The 10905-nt window shown below is 44.1% G+C and overlaps 1 long non-coding RNA gene across 2 annotated transcripts; it reads right to left on the bottom strand.

Annotated features, from left to right (window-relative positions):
* Positions 1-5968: 5968 nt before the first annotated feature.
* Positions 5969-9133, bottom strand: LOC106004610. 2 transcript variants are annotated; one of them, XR_006604856.1, is made up of 4 exons: positions 8925-9133; positions 7463-7630; positions 6872-6942; positions 5969-6204 (listed from the first exon to the last, which is right to left on the bottom strand). It is a non-coding gene; the product is annotated as an uncharacterized LOC106004610 (long non-coding RNA). The 2 variants fall into 2 exon arrangements; XR_001177662.2 differs by having other exon boundaries at positions 7463-9133.
* Positions 9134-10905: the final 1772 nt, after the last annotated feature.

Below are 10905 nucleotides of genomic sequence, written 5' to 3'. Positions count from 1 at the left end.
GAGGTAACAGTTTTTTTACCTAAAACAGTTCTGCTCTATGGGTCAGAAGGTCTGAGGGAAGGGCTTCTTTGCCCCCAAAAGCAACTGTAATAGTATTCCTCACAAATTCAGCCTTTGGAAAAGCTTTTATAACATTGTCCTCATAAACATTACTTGGGTAATTAATTTTTCATAAATAGTGTTTCATTTTCCATATGGCACTCTAGGCATTCGGCAGCAGGCAAAAAGACCTGGTCTCTGCCCTTAAGTCTGCAGTGTGGTGGGGAAAGATGGCATAAAACAGGTCATTTCAATAGGATGCCATATAGGGATGCTTGGGACTTAAGGAAGCCCCCAACAAGTGGTGTGTAATGACACCTCTCCATATCACTGCCATTTTCATCACAGTCCATCCTAGGTGTCTGTTCATGGGCCACAGGATTGGGCTGTTTTTGGATCCTCCTAAGGGAGGGGCTTTGCTGACTATTGATTAAAATGGAGACTAGAGAGGATTTGAGGTGGAGGGAGTGGAGGAAAAGGCCCCTGCGACAGGAGCATGAGGATAGATGAGAGGTTTCTACCTCTCCTCTCTTTAACCGCTGAACCAACCTTTACTGAGAGCCCCTCAGTGAACTCTAGTGGCACTGTACTTTGTGCTGAAAATACAGAGATGAATAAAACATTATCCTAGCTCTGCAGGAGCTTGGAGCTGGAAAGCAAGCCACTACCAAAGGGATTGAGGAATGCTGGGACAAACCCCATGAATATAGTCCACAGGGGGTCAGAAAGGGACGGGGCCAGGACTGCCCAGGACTGTTACTGCCTGGTCCCTATGCTGGCTCTTTTCACAGGTGAATAACTGGCCCCAGGCCCGAGACCATGGGATTCCATCAGAATTTAGCCTTCCTGGATCCACCAAGCACCTGCACTCCCAGCTGGCCCAGTGCAGACAATGCTACCAGGACCTCCAGGAGAAACTGCTGATATCAGAAGCCACAGTCTTTGCCCAGGCCAACCAGCTGGAGAAATACAGAGTCATGCTTAGTAAGTCTTAGGTTCACCATCACTAAGACATCTGTCTATGTGCTTTGTAGACTTCCCTTTTCTTCCCCAGCCTCAAAACAAATTTAATCCTGACCAGGGTCCTAGAATTGTGGAAATGGTTATTTAACTTCAGTTTTAGCACCTGGAAGAGAAGAATAAAAAAACAAAGCAAGTTTGCAGTAAGCATATAGGAAAGAAATGGGCTAACATCTAGGTTTGCTGATTTTTGCTATAGTCAGCAAAGTGCTTTACATCCCTCAACATATACTGATAGTTTCTCTCCTCCTCTTGGTACCAAATCACATTCTTCAAAAATATACCATCACTGTTGGTTTAGAATCCATGCTTTCTCCTAGAACCTTCTATGGGTGATTGAAATGCTTATGGAGCACATGAGATGTGTCTGATTCAGCTTCAAAATTTTGTTTACTTTTAATTAATTTTTTTTATCTGTTTTCAGTATAACAGTATTCATTGTTTTTGCACCATACCCAGTGCTCCATGCAATCCGTGCCCTCTCCTATACCCACCACCTGGTTCCCCAACCTCCCACCCCCACCCCCCCCACCCTTCAAAACCCTCAGGTTGTTTTTTTCAGGGTCCATAGTCTCTCACGGTTCACCTCCCCTTCCAATTTCTCTCAGCTCCCTTCTCCTCTCCATCACCCCATGTCCTCCATGCTATTTGTTATGCTCCACAAATAAGTGAAACCATATGATAATTGACTCTCTCTGCTTGACTTCTTTCACTCAGCATCATCTCTTCCAGTCCCGTCCATGTTGCTACAAAAAGTTGGGTATTCATCCTTTCTGATGGAGGCATAATACTCCATAGCGTATATGGACCACATCTTCCTTATCCATTAATCTGTTGAAGGGCATCTTGGTTCTTTCCACAGTTTGGTGACCGTGGCCATTGCTGCTATGAACATTGGGGTACAGATGGCCCTTCTTTTTCACTACATCTGTATCTTTGGGTTTAAATACCCAGTAGTGCAATTGCAGAGTCGTAGGGAAGCTCTATTTTTAATTTCTTAAGGAATCTACACACTGTTTTCCAATGTGGCTGCACCAACTTGTGTAAGAGGGTTCCCCTTTTTCCACATCCTCTCCAACACACATTATTTACTGTTTTTGTTAATTTTGGCCCATTCTGACTGGTGTAAGGTGGTATCTCAATGTGATTTTTGAATTTGATTTGAATCTCCCTGATGGCTAGTGATGATGAACATTTTTCCATGTGTCTCTTAGCTAGTTGCATGTCTTCATTGGAGAAGTGTCTGTTCATGTCTTCTGCCCATTTTTTGATATTATTATCTGTTTTATGTGTGTTGAGTTTGAGGAGTTCATTATAGATCCTGGATATCAACCTTTTGTCTGTACTGTCATTTGCGAATATCTTCTCCCATTCCGTGGGTTGCCTCATTGTTTTCTTGACTATTTCCTTTGCTGTGCAGAAGCTTTTGATGTTGATGAAGTCCCCAAAATTCATTTTCACTTTTGTTTTCTTTGCCTTTGGAGACATATCTTGAAAGATGTTGCTGTGGCTGATATAGAAGAGGCTACTGCCTATGTTCTCCTCTAGGATTCTGATGGATTCCTGCACACATTGAGGTCTTTTGTCCATCTTGAGTTTACCTTTGTGTACAGTATAAGAGAATGGTCGAGTTTCATTCTTCTACATATAGCTGTCCAATTTTCCCAGCACCATTTATTGAAGAGTCTGTCTTTTTTCCACTGGATATTTTTTCCTGTTTTGTCGAGGATTATTTGCTCGTAGAGTTGAGGGTCCGTATCTGAGCTCTCTACTCTGTTCCACTGGTCTATGTGTCTGTTTTTATGCCAGTGCCATGCTGTCCTGGTGATCACAACTTTGTAGTAAAAGCTTGAAATCAGGCAAGGTGATGCCCCGGTTTTGTTTTTCTTTTTTTCAACGTTTCCTTAGCAATTTGGCATCTTTTCTGATTCCATACAGATTTTAGGATTGTTTGTTCCAGCTCTTTGGAAAATGCTGGTGGAATTTTAATTGGAATGGCATTGAAAGTATAGATTGCTCTAGGCAGTATAGACATTTTTTGCAATGTTTATTTTTCTGATCCATGACCATGGTATAGTCTTTCCATCTTTTTTGTGTTTTCTTTGATTTCTTTCATGTGTGTTCTGTTGTTCCTTGAGTACACACCCTTTACCTCTTTGGTTAGGTTTATTCCCAGATATCTTATGGCTCTTGGTGCTATAGTAGATGGAATCAATTCTCTAATTTCCCTTTCTGTATTTTCATTGTTAGCATATAAGAAAGCAACTGATTTCTGTACATTGACTTTGTATCCTACGACATGACTGAACTGCTATATTAGTTCTAGTAGTTTGGGGATGGAGTCTTTTGGGTTTTCCGTATAAAGTATCCTGTCATCTGTGAGGAGAGAGAGTTTTTGACTTCTTCCTTGCCAATTTGAATACCTTTTATTTCTCTTTGTTGTCTGATTGCTGTTGCTAGGGCTTCTAATACTATGTTGAACAAGAATGGTGAGAGGGGGCATCCTTGTCGTGTTGCTGATCTCAATGGTAAGGCTGTGAGCCCCATGGAGGATGATATTTGCTGTGGGCTAGTAGCTATCTTATAGAACTGTATGGATCTCGATGTTTTAGGACTCTAAATTAGTTTAGCCCCATTCACAATATTTACTGAGCCTCTGTGGATAAAGCACTTGCTAGTTTCATGGGGGTTTCTAGGGATGTTAATATATATAATACCTAACATAAAGATATCTGGTCCCCACAAAGCCTCAGTTGTTGTAGGTGAGATCACCAGTGGCACACAGAGCTCATTCTGGTGGAAGGAAGTCCTGCCTGGAGTGAGTGGTCTCTTCTCTCACTTGGGTCCAAAGAAGCACCCATTCCACTTTGACTGTTAACTCCCTGTCCCCTGAGGGCTAGGGCACATGCCCCTGAGGTTGAGGGGGTATGTGGGACATTCCAAGAGAGAACTCTGTGACACCCTCTGTCTCTTCCTGGGCAGGTGAATCCTTGGTGAAGCAGGACAGCAAGCAGGTGCAGGTGGACCCTCCAGCATCTGGGCTATGAGACCTGCGGCTGAAGTGAGAATGAATCTCAGTGGAAGGAGAGCACCAGTCACTGTAGGAACACAAGGGCAAGTCTCACCTGACCTCCCTGGAGTCGGCCTTCCCATCTGGGAGCTACTGGCCAGTCCCACACCTAATGAGGAGTAGGGCCCAGGGATATGGTAGATGGAAGGGTACCCAGAACCAGTGAGGCACAGGAAGTTTGGCAGAGAACTCTTGTCCAACATGAGGTTGAGTGTGAGTGGGAATGTCTCTAATTAGTTTCCAACATATTTGCTGCTGATTAAAAGAAGGAAAGTTCTGTTCAACTGGTGATCATCTAAGGCTTAATTGTTAATGAAGAGACCAGATGAGCTTGTGGAGATATGTAAACCCTAAGCTAAAAATATCTGTTTTTTCCATCCTAGAAGGACTTTGCCTGTAGGTACAACCCACCAAACTGAAATTGAGAATAGAAAAAAAACACTCAGGGCAGTGGAAGGTGACTGTGCCTGGTTCCTGACCTGCAGGGCTGTTGAGTGGGTGGAAATACCATGTCTGAATGCTGTAAAGCATGGGGCTGAATAAAGTACCCACCTCAACCTTCACTCTAGCGATTCCTATCCCCGGCACCAGAGCTGCCTCCAAGCCTTAGCAGTATGTGTAGCTTTATGCAGGAAGATGTCTTTTGTCTTTTTCTAAGAGAGTGAGGAACACGACAGCTCTGAGGGGAAACAGCCCTGATGGAGGGGTGCCTGGGCTTCTCAGTGACTAGCTCCCCAGGGAAGAAGCCCTTGGAGAGCTCTCAAGGGAAGCAGGAGGAGTTCCATGCATGCATATGGAAAGTTAGAAGACATCTCTCTCCTGCAGAAGGACATCAGAGACCTGAAGGCCCAGCTGCAGAATGCCAACAAGATCATCCAGAACCTCAAGAGCCAGGTCCGGTCTCTCTCTCAGTTACAAGTGATTATTCATCTAGTTTGGAGACACCACGGAAGCTGAAGGCCATTGACACTGTTGAGGGATCTTCACCTCACAGTGTCACTGATGAAGATGAGAGGTAGCTGTCTGATGACACTGGGGCTTTTCTACCCCCTGGGCTTCAGGTTAAAAAGGATCTGGAGAGTCTGATCCAGAGAGTGTCCCAGCTAGAGGCCCAGCTCCCAAAAACTGGAGTAGAAGGGAAACTGGCAGAGGAACTGAGATCAGCCTCCTGGGCTGGGTAAGGGGGACAATCTTTGGCTCCTGATAGGATTGAAAATGTCTAAGTTTGTGTTGGACGTGGGCTAGCCCAGACAGGTAGAAGAGAGAAACCCAATAAGGTGATCAGAAGAGTGCCTACTTCCATGCTAGGCCTAGATCCAAAGAAAGGTCCATGGGCCCTGCTTGGGAAACACCAGGTCTCTGGGATTTCCTCTCAGGAATCTATTAGTAAAGCAACTGGATATGTGGTGTAGTAGGAAGGCTGGAGTTAGATTGCCTGGGTCTGAATCCTAGCTCTAGCACTTTCTAGCTGTTCAACTTACTTAGACTTTCTGGGCTCTTTCCTTACCTATTAAATGAAGAGAATAAGAGAACCTATCTCAACAGGTGGTTACTGGGTTTAAATGAATTAGTACAAGTGATCAAAATTGCCTAACATATATTAAGCTCTCAGTATGACTTTGTGTTGGAATACAATACTTTGTGTTGGAAGACACTGGGTATCTGTCCTTGTTATCTGCGCTGAGCATCAAACCATGCAAAAGCTTAGTGGCCTCAAACAATAATTTATGTGGATTTACAGGGCTCAGCAAGGTGGCTATTGCTTGGGTGTCTCTCCTGGGGCAGCCGTCCAATAGCTTCATGTGTCCGGTTGATATGATGCTCCTTGCCTTCTCTCTCTTTCCCCCCCTTGTCTCCTTGTCTTCCAGGGCCTTTCTTCTTGGGGTGGGCCTCTCAAGTGGTCTTAGGTTGTTCCACTTCTGCATGGTGGCTGGCTTCCAACAGAGCAGAAGTAGAAGTTGCCAGGACATTTCAGAGCTACTCCTGGACTTAGCACAGTGTCGCTTCCCTTATTACCTCAGTCACAGTAGTCACAGAGCTTGCCCAGATTTAAGGAGGTGGAGAACAGCCTCTACCTGCCAGTGAGAGAAGGAGCAAAGGCACATTGGCAAAACAACATGTGGAAAAGGAAAGCAATGGCTATCTTGGCAAAACAGTCTGCCATAATAGAGATGATCTTCCATGATCATCACGAAGGCGTGAAAGATCTTATCTAGGCTTAGAATTAAGTGATTCCTTTTTCCCCTCAAGTTTTATATTTATTTATTTATTTTACATAATGTCTCCACTCAACTTGGGGCTTGAACTCCTGACCCCATCATCAAGAGTCGTGAGCTCTTCTTACTGAGCCAGCCAGCCAGGTATCCCAGGATTAAGTGATTCTAGTCACTGAACTTAATTTTATTTATTGTGTCTTTTGAATATCTACTCAGCAAATATGTTTAGTGTTTCTTGAGTATCAGCTATGAATCTACACTCTACTAGTCCCATGAGAAATGTAAAACTGGGCAGCATATTTACCTCTACAGGACCTACAATTCTCCTGGACATAAGGCTAACATGCACAAAACATTGTAAGAACCACTAAATTGCTAAACTGACATCATGTATCAGAGCGGGATTTACTCTTATATACTTCAGTTTTTGTGCCCAGAATTCAGCCTGGGGAGCTCCTTTGAAATGTTCTCACAGAAATCTCTACTGAAGGCCCATAATTTCACATTCACTCCTTTTCATTCTTACTTTTTCCTCTTCTCTCCTGTATTAGGAAATATGATTCCCTGATTCAGGATCAGGCCCGAGAGCTGTTATACCTATGCCAGAAGATACGAGAAGGGAAAGACATGTGTTACCTTCTTACCCAGCATGTGAAAGAGACAGTAAAATCTTTTGAGGACCTTATTAGGAGCAATGACATTGACTACTACCTGGGGCAGAGCTTTTGAGAGCAACTTGCCCAGGGAAGCCAGCTGACAGAGAGGCTTGCCAGCAAACTCAGCCCTAGTAAGTTTACCACAGGGCTTTGGCACACACTCAGTCACTCCCATAGCCCCAGGCCCAGGTGGCCACCACACCTCCACCACAGTCTTTTTTTTTTTTAATTTATTTTTTCTTTATTTTCAGCATAACAGTATTTATTATTTTTGCACCACACCCAGTGCTCCATGCAATCCATGCCCTCTCTAATACCCACCACCTGGTACCCCAACCTCCCACCCCCCCACCCCCCCCAAAAACCCTCAGATTGTTTTTTCAGAGTCCATAGTCTTTCATGGTTCACCTCCCCTTCCAATTTCCCCCAACTCCCTTCTCCTCTCTAACTCCCCCCCATACCCAGGTCATATTCCATTTCATTTCCTGGGGCCATTACAGTATCAAGACTGGCTGGTGGGGAACACTGAGGAGAAACACAAGATTCGGAGTTCATTATTGCAATGGCAGAAGAAACTGGAGCACTCATGGCAAGTGACCTTTAAGGAAGCAGGCTGTGTCCATCCAGTGCTAAGGGGGAGAAAGGGAGAAGAGATTGGAGGATGTCATCATAGTGAAAAGAGCCTGACCTGAGAATTGCAAGACCCCATTGGTGTCCCGTATGCTGCCATTAATTTGCTTTGGGCAATGGTTTAGCCTTTCAACATCTCTTTGTATCACATGGTATCATACATAAATATAATTCCAGTATAGTTAAAGCACGCTGCCCTTTGGATGTGGTTTGAGCACTGAATGTCATAGTGCAAGAGCTAGGAATATGGGTTATTATTGGAGTTCTTTACTTAGAAGACATTTCCTGAGAGTACCAAGAGATAGCGGGATCAGTCTTGGGGACCAACCATCCCACACACTGGTGGCAGGTGCAGAGGTGGGACAGGATAGAGCGAGAGTGGGCTCTCCATGAATGCTATGATGGGACACAGAGCATGCATCTGAGAGTGAGTCTGTTGCAGGCTTAGAAGGTGGAATATTCCAGAGAGAAGCTGAGCAAGTGTGCTTCAAACTTCTTTGCATTGATTTAGGGTAGAGGAAGTCCTGAGACTGATCATGAGGTCAGGGGAGGTCTGCCTGGTGAGTTCAAGAGAGCCCACAGCCCCTCTGAAGCTACAATCTGCACCCTTCCCAAGTAATTCTCCTACATGTCTTGGACACACACAGAGGAATCACCATTCTGTACCCAAAGATGCTCTTGCATTTATAATTTAGGAAGTGGGATCTATTTAATTTCTTACCATGTTTTTCTAAATTTGGCTTACAGAGGATCATAAAAGTGAGAAAGATCAAGCTGGAATTGAACCGCTGGCCCTCAGGTAACTTGAAATAGGATCTGGTAAAGGAATCAGGAACAAGGCCCAAGGGGTCCAGATGACTGTAACTTTACAAATTGGGGCAGGGAAATGCTGATTATAACATGTTCATTTATTCATGAGACACTTTAGCCTCTCTTTTGCTACAATTCTGTTGATTTCTATTGTGTAATTATGCTCCAGGCTTGGAGCATAACTCAGTCTGACCCAACAGTAAAGTAACCAGGTTCCAGGGGTCCTTGGTACCCCCAAGGCTCTCCTCTGCTTTCTTCCTGGGCATTTAAACATGAGGCTGTGCTGCTGAGTTGACTTAGGTTAAGCCACATTGGCAGCTCATTTGGTAGTAGTAGTCCAGTTCCTCTGGGGGGAAAAAAAGAATTAGAGAATAATAATGTAGTTTCTCAGAGGATGGGGGAAAGGCCTGGGTGTTGCAAACTCCTGGGAGGCTATGATCTCTTAGGAACCAGTTTTCAATGAGTCACTGCAGAGAATCTTACCATGTACAGTAAAATATGGGCTCAAAATCTGTAGCTGTAGCCTCTAGTCCAAGCCCCTCTCTGTCAGAAGCCTGCTTTAGACCATGTAGTGCTGCTCCAAGTCCCTGCGTTGAAGAGCAAAGCTTTTTGGTTTTGTTTTCATTGCTAATCCATCCTGGACACATACCTGGGCTGTATTTCAATCATCCACATGATTCCATGCATCCTGCTCTCGGTTTGTCAAGGGCGATGCCAGACTGCTATGTATTTGTCACCACTTACCTTCAGTTACTTGGAGACTGGTAACCAGCAGCTCTTGGGGCCAAAACGTGGAGCAGCTGTGCCTTACAGGGCTCACAGAGTCTGTGCTAGTTTCTGGCGTCTCCTGTGGCCAGTGCCCTGGGTGGTGATTGGCACTCTTCTTGCCACTGCACCAACCTACTCTCCACCCCTAAGCAGTGATAGGCTATTTTGGTGGTTCTTTTTTTTTTTAATTTATTTTTTTATTTATTTTTCAGCATAACAGTATTCATTATTTTTGCACCACCCCCAGTGCTCCATGCAATCCATGCCCTCTATAATACCCACCACCTAGTACCCCAACCTCCCACCCCCCACCCCTTTCTAAACCCTCAGATTGTTTTTCAGAGTCCATAGTCTCTCATGGTTCTCCTACCTTTTCAATTTCCCCACACTCCCTACTCCTCTCTAACTCCCAGGTCCTCCATGCTATTTGTTATGCTTCACAAATAACTGAAATCATAGGATGATTGACTCTCTCTGCTTGACTTATTTCACTCAGCATAATCTCTTCCAGTACCGTCCCTGTTGCTACAAAAGTTGGGATTCCTCCTTTCTGATGGAGGCATAATACTCCATAGTGTATATGGACCACATCTTCCTTATCCATTTGTCCACTGAAGGGCATCTTGGTTCTTTCCACAGTTTGGCCATTGCTGCTATAAACATTGGGGTACAGATGGCCCTTGTTTTCACTACATCTGTATTTTGGGGGTAAATACCCAGGAGTGCAATTGCAGGATCATAAGGAAGTTCTATTTTTAATTTCTTGAGGAATCTCCACACTGTTCTCCAAAGAGGCTGCACCAACTTGCATTCCACCGCACTGTAAGAGAGTTCCCCTTTCTCCACATCCCCTCCAACACATGTTGTTTCCTGTCTTGTTAATTTTGGCCACTCTAACTGGTGTAAGGTGATATCTCAAAGTGGTTTTAATTTGAATCTCCCTGATGGCTAGTGATGATGAACATTTTTTCATGTGTCTGATAGCCATTTGTATGTCTTTATTGGAGAAGTGTCTGTTTATATCTTTTGCCCATTTTTTTTTAAAGATTTTATTTATTTATTTGACAGAGAATTACAAGTACACTGAGAGGCAGGCAGAGAGAGAGAGAGAGAGAGAAGAAGCAGGCTCCCTGCTGAGCAGAGAGCCCAATGCGGGACTCGATCCCAGGACCCCGAGATCACGACCTGAGCCGAAGGCAGCGGCCCAATCCACTGAGCCACCCAGGCGCCCCCCATTTTTTGATATGATTGTCTGTTTTGTGTGTGTTGAGTTTGAGGAGTTCATGATAGATCCTGGATATCAACCTTTTGTCTGTACTGTCATTTGCAAATATCTTCTCAACATTCTGTGGGTTGCCTCTTTGTTTTCTTGACTGTTTCTTTTGCTGTGCAGAAGCTTTTGATTTTGATTAAGTCCCAAAACTTTATTTTCGCTTTTGTTTCCTTTGCCTTTGGAGACATATCTTGAAAGAAGTTGCTGTGGCTGATATCGAAGAGATTACTGCCTATGTTCTCCTCTAGGATTCTGATGGATTCCTGTCTCACGTTGAGGTCTTTTATCCATTTTGAGTTTATCTTTAGGTATGGTGTAAAAGAATGGTCAAGTTTCATTCTACATATTTCCCAGCACTATTTATTGAAGACTGTCTTTTTTCCACTGTATATTTTTTCCTGCTTTGTTGAAGATTATTTGCCC

This window comes from Mustela putorius, unplaced genomic scaffold (genome assembly GCF_011764305.1).
Source record: "Mustela putorius furo isolate JIRA1106 unplaced genomic scaffold, ASM1176430v1.1 tig00537281_pilon_pilon_pilon, whole genome shotgun sequence".
NCBI classification, from domain to species: Eukaryota; Metazoa; Chordata; class Mammalia; order Carnivora; family Mustelidae; genus Mustela; species Mustela putorius.
The sequence above is the reverse complement of the archived record's forward strand: the minus strand, read 5'-3'. Positions and strand labels throughout refer to the sequence as shown.